Source organism: Ambystoma mexicanum, chromosome 5q (assembly GCF_040938575.1).
Source record: "Ambystoma mexicanum isolate Mex_15411 chromosome 5q, UKY_AmexF1_1, whole genome shotgun sequence".
Taxonomy (NCBI): Eukaryota; Metazoa; Chordata; class Amphibia; order Caudata; family Ambystomatidae; genus Ambystoma; species Ambystoma mexicanum.
Window position 1 is genome coordinate 221,695,873 of NC_090933.1, and position 16,504 is coordinate 221,712,376.

Consider the following 16,504-nt stretch of genomic DNA (forward strand, 5'->3'; position numbering starts at 1 on the left):
GGAACCTTTGGGCATAAGGCCCCAATCTGCGTAGGGTTGGACTGCTAAAGCTAGGAATAGTACTACTGTTGCATAAGTTCATGTGAAGTATTTACATCATGTTGCTGTTCATTACCATGGTATATGTTGGGTCTCACCATACAACCACCATCCTACACCAAGACACTAGCACTTTTCTCAATTTCTTTCAGGCCTACACAGACTTAAAAAATGCCACTAAGGGCTGGATATGCTTCCACACTCCTATGTATGTGGGGGGATTCCCTTCATCCTCGTCCCATTCAATGGTTGCGGAATGTTGTTATTTCCTCCTTATCAATGACTCCTCTTGTCCGAAGATGACCCATCCCTTTTCCCGTTGATTTCTCTACCCCAGCTACACCAATATGTTACACTCTGATCTCGTTCACCACTTTCAAACACATTTGAGTTCACAGGGCTCTTACATTCTACATATTTTAATTAGTGTTGTTATATTTAACGCTTCGGCAATGATAGTTTTCTTATTCGCTACATTCTGTCATGCTGTGCTATACGCAAGTGTTACTGGCCCATCGGGGCAAGACTGCTGCTACTTGAAATAGAAACGCTTCAAATTGTGGACATTTCAAATGTGCAACACAGATTGGGTTGATGATGGCGGACATCTTTGTGTGGGATTTTACTTGCCTAAAGACAGTGGATGGTGGCCATCTTTGAAGGGAGTATGGGCTTCTTATATACCTAGCTGTTATGCTGTACAGATTACAGTACAACCAAGGCACAGTATGTGAAACCATAAAACTATTCTCAACACAGACTTTCTAGTGTACACAGTAGTACAGTAGAACACATAGTCATGCTGTCTTCAACATTCCCACAGACAATTTCAATGACAGTAAACAATACAATGCCATTGTAGCCCAAGTACACTAAGTTACCTTTTCCAAGTCTTGTGCTGTGACCTTTCTCCTGATTTTTTGTCCTCCTGGTCCTCTTTTTACTTTCAGCAATGACATTCATGCTCTACTTAGTGTCATCCTGCCTTGGTATAATTCTTTCTTACTAATGGGCGACTTTAATATACACCTCTCTTCTATTCATGCCTCCACAGATTGGGTTGAAGTTTTGAATTGGGAACTTTTTAGGCCCACAATCACTGTCTCTAGGCACAACATTGTTTCAGTAGCAATCCCTGTTATATTTTATGCAATACTATCTTATGGTGTGCAATGCAATGCAATGCTATTAGGCTCTCCCATACAGTAAGGTCTCAGACCCTCCATGTCACCTCCCTCTGCCTCCCTGTGCCTGCTCTACACGCAGCGCCCCGGACAGGCTCAAGCCCTTCCTAGGGCAGAGGACACATCAGACCTTCCCTTCCGCTTATTCTGTACAGGTTTAGCATTAGCCCCATATATGTGAGATAACAAAAGGGGTTTCTGCGAATGGCGCTTATTCATAAGACAACATGCTGTCCCCAGAGGACTGCGTCGCAAAGTCACAAGTAAGATGTTAACAGTTCTTGCCAAATCTCTGTAATATCATGCCAAGTAACAACCCCATTGTGAAAGCACAGAAACATATTAGTGTTTTCCTATGATATGCTATATAAACTGGCACTCTAGGCTGGGGGCCCTAGAAAGGGCTCCACGTGCCACACTGCTGGAATACTTGCATGCTGTGTTACTACTTCCCCACTGATAATATTTCTGTGTGCTGGGTGTTGGCTGCCTAATACAAGATACTTGATTTACCATCAGTCTGTGTCTCTCACCTTATTTGATAATATATTGCTTAGTTGCTGCAAGCTGAGGCTGGTCCTTGGGAAGGGGCCCGCTCTTGGCCACAACATTAGGAACACTATTAGTCGTGTATCCTCTTCTGTGGGTCTGGTTGCTGCACAAACAGGGTCTTGGCTGATTTCCTGTTCATTCGACCACTCTAAGAATGGAAATTGGGTTTTCGTGAATGCTTTGGGGGTGTGATGGGACAATCTCTTACCAAATGTGTATTGGAGGTACAATGCATGCATAAACCCAACCTGCGGTGAGGCACCCTTTCTTCTGTAGATAGAGGGCCTCTCATGGTTCAGATCTGCATGTGTTTTCCCATCGGTTTACCTATTTCTGTTTCTACTTTGTTTTCAGACCGAGCTGGGGGTAAGGCCATATGTCACGGCTGCTAAGTGGTCCTTATGGCAGCGTTGGAGACTGCGGAAGCCATTACAGCTTGCCGTGACATTTGTACTAGACGCCAATGCAGGTCTAGTTGTTTTCAAGGAGGAGCCGGCCAGGATCTGTGTCCTATTTCAGTTTTTTGGTGTTGCTGGGCCGGCGGTCGCAACCCTTGAATTGCTCCGTATTGAGGTGACGTTGCCTTGTATTTTTCCTATTTCACTCTTGTATTCCTTGATATTCCTTCATTTTCTCTGTTTTCATTGTCTTTTCATTTTTGTCTTTTTTGCTTGATATTTGTTGTCTTACTGCGATTCCCCTTCCCTGTCCTGTTCATTGCATTCCTATCCCTGGATTGCTGCTGCCTTACATTTTTTCCTTATTTTATTTTTCACTTGCTTGATTCTGGACTTTACTATTTTTGCTTAACTGGAATTTTCCATCCTGCTCTGGTCATCATTAATTCGTGTTGAGCTGCCGTATCAGTCTCAACTTCCAGCTGGGGTTTTTGTGCCTCAGGCTTTTCCCCATATTTTGTGGGTTTCCTGCAGGAATCCTGCTTGCTTGACCTGCGTCAAACATATCGGACTAGCAAGGTGGCGACCAGAGAGGATCACCCATACTTATTCACTGAATGACTCAACACTCGCAAGAAGCCATCCAAGCCTTCTTGAACACCTGCATTCACTGTCTGGACTTCCTTAGTGACAGCCTGAACTATGGCCATGAGTTCCTGAAATTGTAACATTGCATCCTGGTTCGTTTGGCACCTCAAATTGTCACAGTCAGGCCTTACTTGTTTGAAATTAAAACAGTTTGGTCTCAAGAGGTAAGGCCAGTTCTTCTTAAGATCCACCCGGCTAATGGGTGAGATGAAAACACCCAGTGACAGGTGCCAACCAAAATTTATCAGTGGAGTGGGGGAAAAAGCACACTGTGCAGAAAAAAAGCCCAAGATGGCTAGGAAACTCCAGACTGCCCGGGTGACTATGGTTGATGATGGCGGACATCTTTGTGTGGGATTTTACTTGCCTAAAGACAGTGGATGGTGGCCATCTTTGAAGGGAGTATGGGCTTCTTATATACCTAGCTGTTATGCTGTACAGATTACAGTACAACCAAGGCACAGTATGTGAAACCATAAAACTATTCTCAACACAGACTTTCTAGTGTACACAGTAGTACAGTAGAACACATAGTCATGCTGTCTTCAACATTCCCACAGACAATTTCAATGACAGTAAACAATACAATGCCATTGTAGCCCAAGTACACTAAGTTACCTTTTCCAAGTCTTGTGCTGTGACCTTTCTCCTGATTTTTTGTCCTCCTGGTCCTCTTTTTACTTTCAGCAATGACATTCATGCTCTACTTAGTGTCATCCTGCCTTGGTATAATTCTTTCTTACTAATGGGCGACTTTAATATACACCTCTCTTCTATTCATGCCTCCACTTCATTTCTTGCTATTACTGACTCCTACTGTCTCTCTCCACTCGCTACTCCCTGTTCCCACATCTCTGGATCCTCTTTGGATCTTATTTTCACTTCTTCTAACTCGGATGTTTCTTTAAATGTTTATTCTTCTGATCATCACTTGCCCTTGACACTTGCTTACCTCCTTCTGCTGCTACACCTTCTTTATTCGATTGAGATCTTCATACTTTTAATACCCCTCTATTTGTATCTTCCTGTATTGCCACCCATCCATCTCATTATACTTTTCTAGCTCTCTCACTGGATGATAGTGCTTCAGCTTTCTACACTTCTCTTTCTACCTATCTTGATACCCTATATGCTCTTTCTGAATTTCTTCCCTCTCGTAAACCTTCCCAGCCTTAGCCTACTCCTTATCTTCCTTCAATGCAAAGGACATGTTATGTACAAAGGGAGGCTTTCACATAACCAGTAGTTTAAAGGTAAAGAACCTTTTATTTGCAAGTTGATGACATAAGACGACCCCCAGCAGGAGGAGTACAATCTTCCCACTAAGGCCCTGCTTCTTCACTGGCTCTCCTTGGAACCCTGCTACATAAGATGCAGTTCTATGTTCTATAGTATCTAAGTGACAATAGACATAGTGAAGGAAATATTATACACTCATGGTTTAACAGGTAAACATTGGAAACACTGCACATCCTAACACCTCTCCTCCTTAAACATAACAAGTAACTGTGTGGGTGAGGACCCACTAAAATTGAAACCTGTAAAACACATATTGAACAACTGAAATTGAAACCTGTAAAATAAATATTATACACTCGTGGTTTAACAGGTAAAACATTGGATGCGCTGCAAGTCCTGGCACAAATCAAGAGCATAGATATATGACATCTAGTGGTTGATTAGGTAGAGTCACAAGAAAGTCCCTGTCTCCAACTAACTGAAGACAAATTAACATTGAAACGGAAAAGCCACCCTTTCCTTATTCCAAATAGCTCCTCCTTTGACCAACACTGACGAACCCAAGTCTTTCACAACTTGCTTGGGTTCAGAAAACAACGAGGCTCCTTTACGAACTTTGGTGGGGAGCTTGACTTTAATCCAATCACCCTCTTTGACCTTGAGTTCCCTACAACAATTCTTCTGATCATACCTCTCCTTGGATCTAACTCCAGCTTCAAAAATTCTCCTTTTTACACTCTCTAGATCCACATCCACCATTTTTGATTTGCCCATCCAACCTGGACATAAATGAGTATTTGGTTTTCTTCCTCTCAAGATCTCAAATGGACTCACGCCTGTGACACTATGGGTAGTTAGCCTATACTGGAACGTGCGTTCCATCACTGTTCTCACCCAATCTCCTCCAGTAGCCACCGCTATCCTAATAGCCTCCATCAGAGTCCTATTAAATCGTTCCACACACCCATTACTCTGGGGATGATATAAAGAAGTATTCACCTGCTCAATCCCATGATTCTCTAAGAATTCTTTAAACTCTCTGGAAACAAGTTGGGTCCCATTGTCAGACAAACACTTTCTTGGAAACCCTTCTCTCCAAAACAGTTGTTCCAAAAATCTGATTATACTACTACTGGATATGTCCTTGAGTACACATACCTCCGGCCATTTTGATAATAAATCTATGACTACTAATAGGTAGCTATCTCTGCCACCACCAATATTAAATGGACCGAGGAGATCCAACGCAATTTCGTCCCAAGGGACACGCGGGGGACTCCCTCACTACCATGGGAACTTTTTGCACTTTCAAGCCTTTGTTTCCCTCAATACATTCCACACAGTCTTTGACTTGTTCCTCTATGTCCTTGTCGATACCAGGCCACCAAAATTCAGACCTCACAAGTCCCTTCGTCCTGGCCAGACCTAAATGCCCAACATGGGCCAACTCCAAGACAGACTTCCTCATACCGACTGGCACAACCATCTGGTGACCCTTGTATAAATAACCATCCTGAATCCATAGCTCCTCCCTCACTTTGGCAAAACCATTCATCTGCTCTCTCGTGGCAAATTTATATCTTTCCAATATAATGTTCTCCTCCACTCTAAAATGCCTGTCCAGTTTGGCTAATGTCCTTTCATATGGACCAGCATCCAAAATGTCAGAAGGCTCCGGCAATCTCTTTAAGACCTCTTGGCCTGCAGTTCCCAAACAGTGAAATAGCAATGCCTCCTTGCGCTCATTGGAGTAGTTGGCACCAAACACTGCTAAGGCATATTTGCTGAATCCTTCCTTCCAGTCTTCCCATCTAACCCTGGGTTCACCTGGCACTGCCAGAAAAAACACAGGAGCAGGCACATTTGCCATGTCTCAAAGTTGCAGAATAGAATAACAAGCTTGCAATTCTGGTTTAACCAATAGAGCTCCCACCCAATCAGGTAGGTGACACTAATTAAAAGATAGCTGCTTGGTTATGTACTCACCCTGGAGCGCCTCACCAGGGTCATCGGCGGCGACTCCTTTCTCAACCTTGCTCAGTGTGGGGCCAGGGTGTCCAATGGCCGCTCAGAAAACACACAACCCAAAATCCAATTATAAAAGTGCCAAAGCCGTGTCTTTGCCAGCCCAGTCTCCACAAGTTCAACAAAATTGCAGGGGTCCAATTCCAGCTCCCACAGACCACGGAGCCTCCAGGGGTTTTCCTCTGGCGCTAGCAATGTCCCTCCGGTGGATGCCACACACTGGATGTCAGGCCGTCAATAATCCACTGAAAAAGGCCCTCCCTCAGGCAAGTCAGGCTGGCTCCGCTCCACAGCCAGCACACTAGATCTGTAGAAAAGGCGCTGGGGGTCGTCCTCCGGGTCCCAGTCAAAATCCTCGTCGCCAAATGTTATGTACAAAGGGAGGCTTTCACATAACCAGTAGTTTAAAGGTAAAGAACCTTTTATTTGCAAGTTGATGACATAAGACGACCCCCAGCAGGAGGAGTACAATCTTCCCACTAAGGCCCTGCTTCTTCACTGGCTCTCCTTGGAACCCTGCTACATAAGATGCAGTTCTATGTTCTATAGTATCTAAGTGACAATAGACATAGTGAAGGAAATATTATACACTCATGGTTTAACAGGTAAACATTGGAAACACTGCACATCCTAACAGGACACTCCCTCACTTGGAGCATCACTGACATGAATCTCGGTCTATGTCCAATGGTGTGTCCTTCTTTTCTTATCATACTTTACATGATAATGCACTTCTTTCTTCTAAACTTCTCTATTACTCTGATCTCTTGCACTCTCATTCATCTCACCCCGACTTATCTTCCAGCCCCTTTTTCTCATCTACTGACTCCCCCTTTGCCTGATCATTCCCTTCTCTTGACACTTACTGCATCTGACTTTGCAAACTTCTTCACTTCTGAAGTGGATTTTCTAAGAGGTCTACAATTTCTCTTATTTCACTGCCTTCTTCCTGCCCTGTTTCCCCTCCTTCCTCCACTATGGTTCTTTCTTCCTTCTCACCTATCTCTAACTTTGAAACCACTTTACTTATCTCACAGGCTCATCCTATTGCTTCTCCCAAAGATCCTGTTCCTTCTACTCTTATTCCTGAAATATATCCCTCTCTAAATGGTTACATTACCAGTCTTCACAATATCTCTCTCATTACTTCTACTTTCCCTCTCCTATTCAAAAATGCCATTAGTCTGCTATTCTTTCTAATTTTCATCCCATCTCTTTGCTTCCTTACCTCTCCAAATTGTTGGAACATCTCGTTTATTCCCAGGGTCATTCCTTTTTCACCCTTAATTTCATTTGACCTCATTTCCAGTCTGGTTTTTGACTCCTTCACTCCACTGAAAAAGCTCTCTTTTTCATCTGCAACTCTCTTCTTTCTACTCGCTAGGCTAAACACACTTCTATTCTTACACTCTGGGACCTATCCGCTGCCCTCGACACACTGGATTGCTCACTACTTCTCCAATCCCTTTCCTCTTTTGGCTTTTATGGTTCTGTACTTACATGGTTTCAATCTTATCTGTCTAATTGCACCTACTCAGTATCTTGGGCCGGTGTTTGTTCTGATCCTCTTTCGCTTAGTGTTCCATAAGGGCTTATTCTTGGCCCATTTCTCTTCTCTCTTTATACTTCTACTATGGCTAATGTTATTGCTTCTTTTGGGTTGTCTCATCATTTTTATGCTGATGACAACTATTTCTATCTTTTTCTCCTTTCACACCTATTATACACATGAATCTCTCGGCCTGTGTCTCTGCTATCAAAAGCTGGATGCCTGACCATTTTTGTGTCCTCAATTCTTAAAAAACTGAAGTTCTTTTTTTCCAGCAAACACTATTTATTTTCCTGTTTCTCCTCCCTTTGTCCTATTTTCCCCTTTCCATCTGTCTTTTTCTCTTACTGCAATTTTGGCCTCCATCTTGACATGAATCTCTTTTACTCATCACATTTCGATTACTTCCCGCGCCTGTTGCTTCCATCTCTTCAACATTCAGAAACTTAGACTTGTTTGAACTTTCAGTGCCACTAAGCTTCTAATCTCTTTCTTAACCTTTTCTCAACTATTCTACTGCTCTGTACTCCTCTTTGTTCTCCCTGTGTCGTGCTTAGCTCCTCTTAAGACTGTTTTAATTCCTCTATTTGTCTCCTGTATTGCTTATCTATTCATGACATAATTTCTGCTTCTTTGGCCTCTGTTCGATGGCTACCCTTCCACTCTCAACTTAAAGTCAAATTTCTCTGTACAGTATTCAAATTCCTCTATGGACTTGCTTCCATTTATCATACGTCTCTTGTTTCCTTTTATGTTCCCTCTTGTACTCTTTGCTCTCAATCCCATTTTCTTTTAATTTTACCCCGTCCTCCATGTGCTTCTTTTCAGTTTAGTTCTTTTTCTTTGCTTGTTCATCTTTACTGGAATGCTCTTCCTCGCCCTTTGTGGTCTATTCACTCATATTCTACCTCCATGTTGCCTTGAAAACGTTCTTACTTCAATCTTAACTGTATTTTATTGTCATTGTAATTATTATTATTTTTTCACTATTTTATTATATTCTTCATTTCAATTGCACTGTAAATTGGCTTTGTACAGGGCCATGGCGTAAGCAACTATATAAATAACAAATAAATACAAAAATGCAAAATATGATCATATCACATGGTAATGTGTTGCAATGGGCAACAGTGGGAAGGACTGATACTTTTCTTAGGGTAATGTAGATAATTCTACATTATAGCCAGACAGTTGTGATGCAAATCTTAACAAATCCATGTCAGTGTTGCCACAGTAAACACATTATTGTGCTGACATGTGTGTGCCCCAGAAAATTGTGATGCCATTTTAAAAAAGCAATGCCAGTGTTACCCCAGGAAAATATATCATCACATAAGCAAGATGATGTAGTTTACACTACATTACCATGGATTTTTCTAAAATTGGCATAGCCTTTTCTGTGTGTGACACAGATGTATAAATATTGTCCACTGAACATGTTAATGCCAGACTTGAAAAAAGAAACAATGTTCTGTTAGTGTTAACAAGGTAAAACACACTATCATGCTGATATCTACACTGCCCTCGGAAAATTATAATGACAACCTATTAAAGTACCAAATGTATTCCCATTGTTACACAGTAAAACACATTACCACAAAAGCGTGGGCATTTATTTTACTGTAACTATGCTGGCACCCTGATTTGCTGAGAGCAATGCAAACACATTAATTATACCTCCCACCCCCAAAATTGTGATGTGAGTTATGTCAGGATTGACCAGTAAAATAAACTATTTTCTAGCATATTCAGATTTTTAACATCATTGACGTCACACTACATGGCAAACTAAGAAAACCTATTTGGGGATGTGCTAGGCTTACAGGGAACATATAGGTATACGTTCCATACTGATGGGTGTTGTGATTGGGTTTCTAAGATCAGGTGGACAACTAAGCCCATTCCAAGTGCAAGTCATCTTCCTTGTCATAGTAACACTCAACACTGTATAGGTTACACAAACTATAGGGCTCTTTGATATGTGGCACTCTACAATTGGTTGGCACGCTTGTACCCTTCTGAAATATTCCACTTGCTAGCAGCACACAAGCTGGTTACCCCAGGTGCTGAGAAGGTTGGCCTGGTTATGCCTCTCCACCCAATTAGCCCACCATCTATCATCACTCCTGCGGTCTGCCATTCAATTAGGCTTTGAACTTTACCTTGTAGAGGCTCACTGTGCCTGAGAATTAAAGGGAGTGTGGCATGGTCGTATATTCTGGTTTTGGTGTAGCTCGACCCAAAGTCTATTTCTATCTAGCCATGTGACTGGAGACCACATTTTCGAGCTTTTTGTTACGAAAAATACTATTAAATGATGAACCCTTAGCACCGTCAGTTTTTTTCCATTTCACCTCAAACAGAAGTGTGTTTCTTTCTCACATTAATGTAGTTTCTTGACAGACAACCAGGCTCACAGTGGCCCCGACTCTAGGTGCTGGGATAGCCAGCCGTTCTTGAATTCTCCTTCGCCATCAGTTATTTTCCAACTGTGCCACACTCAAGTCCTTTCCATTCACTGAGTTTAAGTTTGCTAAAGTGCATTGTGGAACATACAGATTCTATACATTGCTATGTATATACATTGGCGCATTGACGCAATCTATTTACTACGCAGCCAGAGTCAGGATTACCTTGTCTACTTGCGTTACAGCATCTGTACAGCTGTAAAATGACTTTGCATTTTCTTCAGTGTTTCTTTGCACAAGCTTCTTCATTTCGATCCCGAAATGTTGCTTAACTTCGAAACCTCCTCTTCAGATCTTATAGAATATCTATATTCTTTCGTTTTTTGTCTCTTTTCTATGTGCATCAGTTCTGCTTTGTATGATGTCACCATTCTTTTTTCTCATTTGTTTTCATACTTCTTCCGGGACTTTCTCCAGAACACCCATACTTCTTTTGTGAATGCATATAGGGTTTTTTCAATGGATACCTTGTCTTAAGAATTCTTTGCGGTATAGCCATCCTCACTGGTACTGCACGTGTCGCAATTTCCGGTTCCCAACATCTAGACGACATGGGGAGGAGCTTCTGATAGGAGTATCTGGCTCCTTCTCTACAACAGTGAAGGATAGGGCATAGTATTAGGTAGACTGTTGGTAGAGTATGATTGCTAGCATTATTGTCTCACAGTGCAGGGCTGCCGGGGTTCCTTCACACCCACAACTGAGTTGTGTATGCTTCAGTAGTGGAGAAGCACTAATGTGCACCCTGTACCATGACACAAACAGAGCAATATTCAGGTTCTCCAGAAGCCAAGTCATTGCATTCACATATTCATGTCGGGTGTTATACACATAGCCTATCTAATTTCCATTCTCCTGATGTTTCTTCAATACATCTCCCCTGAATGCCTCTCTCCAGTATTTTGAACCTTAGTATTGTCTTCAGATGTAACGTTATGAAAATGGAAATCAATTGCTCTCTTAATCCGCTAATTTATTTATTTTGACATTTATTAAGCACAAAAAACCCTCAGCCATCACAGCGCTGTTACAACTAGTTACACTCAAATATGATCAAAAGTCAGGTGCCGATGGCTAGTGTGAGGTAGCAATGCTACAGTCTGGATGCTTAGGCAAATAGCAAGGTTTTCAGAGCCTCCCTGAAGGTCCAGTAGGAGGGTTCTTCTCTAAGGTGCAGCAGGAGGGAGTTCCATCGGTTAGCTGCCACTGATGGGAAGCTTGTGTCCCCAATCTCCACCCTTTTATATTTGGGTGGGACCAGTCTGTGAGTGTATGTCCTTCTGACGGGTCTGGTATACTGGGCTAACTGGAATCTCTGTGAAAGGTATGGTGGGGTGGAGTTGGAAATGCATTTGTGGGAGATAGACAGTTTTAAAGATAATTCTTTCCTTGACTGGCAACCAGTGGATGTTCCTTCTGACCTCAGTTATGTGCTCTCTTTTGGGAATGTTGAGAGCCACTCAGATAGCATTGTTTTGTATCACTTGGAGCTGGTGGATGATGTGGGCCGATGTTTCTGCAAAGAGGGCATTACTGTATTCTAGTCTGGCCCCAATAATGGATCCAGCAACAGTGAGGCAGCTGTTTGGGTTAAGGAATGGTCTGGCTGAATTAATTAACTTTGTGGTGTAGACTGCTGATATTGTGATGGCGTTGACCTGTCGCGTCAGGGAGAGGGTAGGGTCAAGGTATACCCCTAATGTTTTCACTGATGTTGAAACAGGTATCTGCAACCCATCAATGCTGAAGTTGGCATATTTTGGGTCAAGATTCTTGATTACTGTTGTGGGCCCAACTAGTAAGTGCTCTGTCTTCTCATCAATGAGACAGAGGCCATTGGCTACCATCCAGGCTTAGATCGTAAGGTAGATTCTGTTGAGGGTGTGAAGGTCTTTGGTGTGGTTGTTAGTGAGTGGTAGGAGAATTTGGGTATTATCGGCATAGTTTGTATACGAGATACCGATGGAGTCCAGGAGATCACAGAGGGGCTTTGTGAAAATGTTGTAGAGTGTAGGGGATACACAGCATCCTTGGGGCACCCCGAAAGATATGGGGGAAGGTGTGGCACAGACAACTTCGGAGAAGACCCCGATTGATCTGCCAGCCAGAAAGGAGTTGACCCAAGATGTGACTTCCAGTGAGCTGTTGGTTGTTGATGTGAGGTAGTGACAGAAAGTTTTGTGGTCCACCGGGTCGAAAGCGGTGGATAGGTCTAATAGGAGGAGGAGGGTGGGCTTGCCTTCATCCCTGATTTCATTAAGTTGATTTTTGAGGTCTGAGAGGGCTGATTCTGTTCCATGGCCTGGATGGAAACGAAATTGGCGTAGACCTACAATGTGGTTGCTTTCCAGACAGTTTTGGATTTGGGTGTAGGTGGCCCTGTCTAGGATTTTTAGCTGGAATGCAACCGTGGTGATGGCACGATAGTTACTTGGGATTGATGGGTCTAGCGTAGGTTTCTTTATCAGTGGGAGAACCCAAGGCTTCATTGAGGGAGGCAGGTACTAGGCATGAGGCCAAGGAGGCATTGATGAAACTAGTGATAAAGGCAGAGAGGGCTTCCACAAAGTCCTTTATGATGGGAGCTGGACAGGTTTCCCCCTTTGCATTTTGAAGGCTTGAGGTTCTTGAGGATGGCAGCCACCTCTGATTACAATACTTGGTGAAAGGAGAATGTGGCAGTGGGGTGAGGTGAGGGGGATGAAGGATGGCTGGCAGGGCGGTTGTGATTAGGGATTGTTTGGCAAGGATTTTCTCCTGTGGGGTGGTGATTTTGTTGAGAAGGGCCTTATGGATGTTTGTACACCAGGTTTTCATCTTTGGTGATGCATGGGGGGGGGCAGGGGATTCCAGCTCCCTGAGGATGGTGAAAAGCTCTTTAGAGTTAGCATTGGCAATTCTGTGGTTGTGTGTGCTTCCTTCAGTTCAAATGATGGCTAATTTGTACGTCTTGGCAGCCAATTTGAATAGGGCTTTGTGAGGTTCAAAGGGGGATTTTTCAGGATGTTTCTGCCTGGCGTTCCTTGGCTCTCAGTTCTTGTAGATCAATGGAGAACCATGAATTGATGTGGGTCAGATTGCTGGTAGGGTGACTGTGTCCACAGATGTTTCTAGTGTTTTTAGATAGATGTCAGCTAATGCTGCTGGGTCATTGGCCAAGTGAAGGAGGTGTTTGGGTTGGAGGTCTGCCAACAGTGGTGTGATGCTGTCCTTGGTAATTTTGCATGAACTCCAAGCCCATGTTAGAGGTAAGGTGGGGTTGTTAGCCATTGTGTTGTCAGAAGGATGTGGGATGGTGAATGCCATAACATACTGATCAGTTTAGGGGCACGGGGAGATAGTGCTGATGCCCAGCATGCAATTGAGGTCTGCTAGTCAGCCAAGGGTGAAGTGCTTGATATGGGTGGGGGCATTGACACAGTGGGTGAAGCCTAGGGCCCTTAGAGAGTTAGCTAGGCATGTGGCTTTGTGCTCTGTGGGGTCACTTAAGACCAGGTCAGGTCACACAGCAGGATGACATTTGAGGTGGGTTTGAGGTTAACATTGATTACGTGTAATAGGTCTTCCTCAAATTTGCTAGTTGGTCCAGTGGGTCTGTAGAGAATATTGAGGAGGATAGTACTGGTATGGGAATTGGTAAGTTTAGCAGATCAGAGGTCACAGCTCCCTTCCATATTGGACATGCATTGTCTGAATTTAAGTGAGTCCTTGTAAATTAGAGCAACACCCCCCTCCTTTGGCATTGTGTCTATCTGTTCTCAGGATAGGGAATCCACGGCGGATGGCAATGGACAGGCCAGAGGTTGCATGCTGTCATGATTTGGTGATGGCGAGAGTGTCAAGATCAAGGGAGGTAATGAGGTCATAGGTGTCAATCGCGTGGGCAGGGAGGGATCTAGCATTGATCAGGGCGCATTTGGTGTGGAGGGGAGAGTTTTGGGTCTTTATGGACACTTTCAGTAAACTTGTGCTGCGTTTGTGGCTTCTGTGGCACTGAATGCACCAATGAAGCAGTACTGGGCTCAATGTTCAAGGGTGTAGGGTGATGCTGGGTGGGGGGATATATAGAGACCTGCTGTTGGAACAATGCCTGCTTGGTTATTTGTGTGCGGTCGGCAAGCCTGGAATTCCTAATGGGACATTGTGGGAAATAGGATGTGCCGATGAGCTGGTTTCTGCTGCTGAGTCGCTTATTTCTCCCCTCTGTGTCTGTGGTAATGGGGATGGCATTACAGGTGAGGGGCATGATGGGTCACTCTGGTCTCGTGGTGGGTGCCTTGCTGTAGAGCTGTTTACATATGGGAGAGTGGCCTACATATGTGTTGTGCAGGCGAGTGATGTATTTTAGGGTAGGGAGTAAAAGCAAAAGGAAATATCGAGGCTGAGTACCACAAAAGGAAATACACCAAACACGGCCTATAAAGATTCACAGATCTTTATTCTACTGCGCAGTTACAAAGAAACAACTTCAGATAACTATCTGGCCCTCAGTACATCACAATGAGTAGCAGCCCTTCAGTGTGAGGAGTGAGAGGTACTGGACATCTGGACATTCGCTTATTTATACAATTTAGTAATAATGCCCAGCCCCTCTGCAAGTTAATAATCTGTGGTCTAGAGTTTGTGCCGAGTTCGCTTATGGCTCATACAATAATATGCACACGGATTACATTTGGTTTACATTACAAACAAGTTACAATGGCAAAGTGTATTCCTGGATTAGCAGTAAGCCTTAGCACATATCCCTCCACAATGCAGTCTGCCAGTGTCCACGCTCGACATTTACACAGTATTGTCTTCAATGTGTATTCGTGGATGAGGCTTGTTAGCGCAGACAGACCTTAGACCACAAGTCATGTTCGGGACAAGTTCTCATTACCTAGTATAAACATTCAGCCCTCGGACAGTCTAACCATTAACTTGGTGCAAAGGTCGGGAAGGCTCAGTTACAAGTTAGAAACACAGTCCACCATTTTAGAACACAGAATCATATGTGAACAGAAATCAAAATGGCGGATGATGCTAAAATGGGGGTGAAGTCGATCTAAAATTGGAATTTTGCAACTTGGTTTCCTTCGCAGAGCGACTGGGCTTAGGCCAATATATATTAGAAAGGGGGCACAATATGATTTCCCGTTTAACAAGGGTGGGGGTAATCAGCCTGTTGGGATGGCGGGGTGGGCTCGTCAGGGGCGGGTCATGCGCAGATGGGTCCTGTCAAGGTTGCGAGTACGACAGATGAAGCAGATGGGGGCTGCAGGCCCACTGCATGCTCTGATGCCGGTGTTTCAGAGGCAGTCGGAGTGCGGGCAAGTCCAATGGAAGCCAATTATGCTACATGCACACAGCATGCCATTAAGGTGGTAGATGAGGCAGAGGAGGCCTACGGGCTTGCCACGCACTCTGATGCCAGCATTTCAGCATCAGTCAGAGTGCGTGCGGGGTCAATGGGGGCCAATTGTGCTATATGCACGCTGCATGCCGTTAGGGCAACAGATGAGGCAGAGAAGGCCTGCAGGCTCGCCACACGCTCCGATGCTGGTGTTTCAGCAGCAGTCGGTGTGCAGGCGAGTGCAATGGGACCAAATGTGTTAGACGCACAATGCATGCCGTTAGGGTGGCAGATGAGGCAGAAGAGGCCTGAAGGGTCGCTACATACTCTGATACCGGTATTTCAGTGGCAGTCGCAGTGAAGGTGAGCTGTGGCATTACCAGAGTCTCAGCGGCCATGACCCACGGCATAATTCAGAGAATAGAGTTTTGCTGGCACAGTGGGTTTAGCATGTTATCTGTACAAATCTTGCCAATTTCCAAGTGTGTAGCGAGGGAGGCATCACACAATAATGAGGCAGGGCTGACAATAGTGTGTGCACCACTCTCTACAATCGGACAGGTGATCAGGGATTGTGACACAGGAGTACTTGTAGCAGTATTAGAGGACGGGTCTGATACACGCTTACCTTGTGGTGAAGCTTCATGGGCAGTGCCTATAATGCTGTGCTTTATCGTGCAGCGGAGAGTAGCTGAGAGTGCATTTGGCCTTAAAAGTTGGCCTTCAGAAGCAGCCGGCTGTGCCTTCCGGCTTGCTGGGTGACAGGCCATTTGTTGCTGCTTCCTCTAATCACAGTGCTGGCTATTCGATGCTGGATGCTAAACAAATGAGATGCCCTATGTACTGAAAAAAACTCAATAAATGTGATTCAGAAACTGCATGCTGAGGACCAGAAACTGTGTTCTTATTAAAAATATATCATTTTATTATTTTACAATTTCATAAAATACACCATTTCTAAATAATTGTGAAAAAACAGTTCATTTCCAACAAACATATATTTTTTTGAAAAAAAGGTGTTTTTTGTGCAAAAGCGCATTTTTGTTTAAACATACATGTATCACTAACAC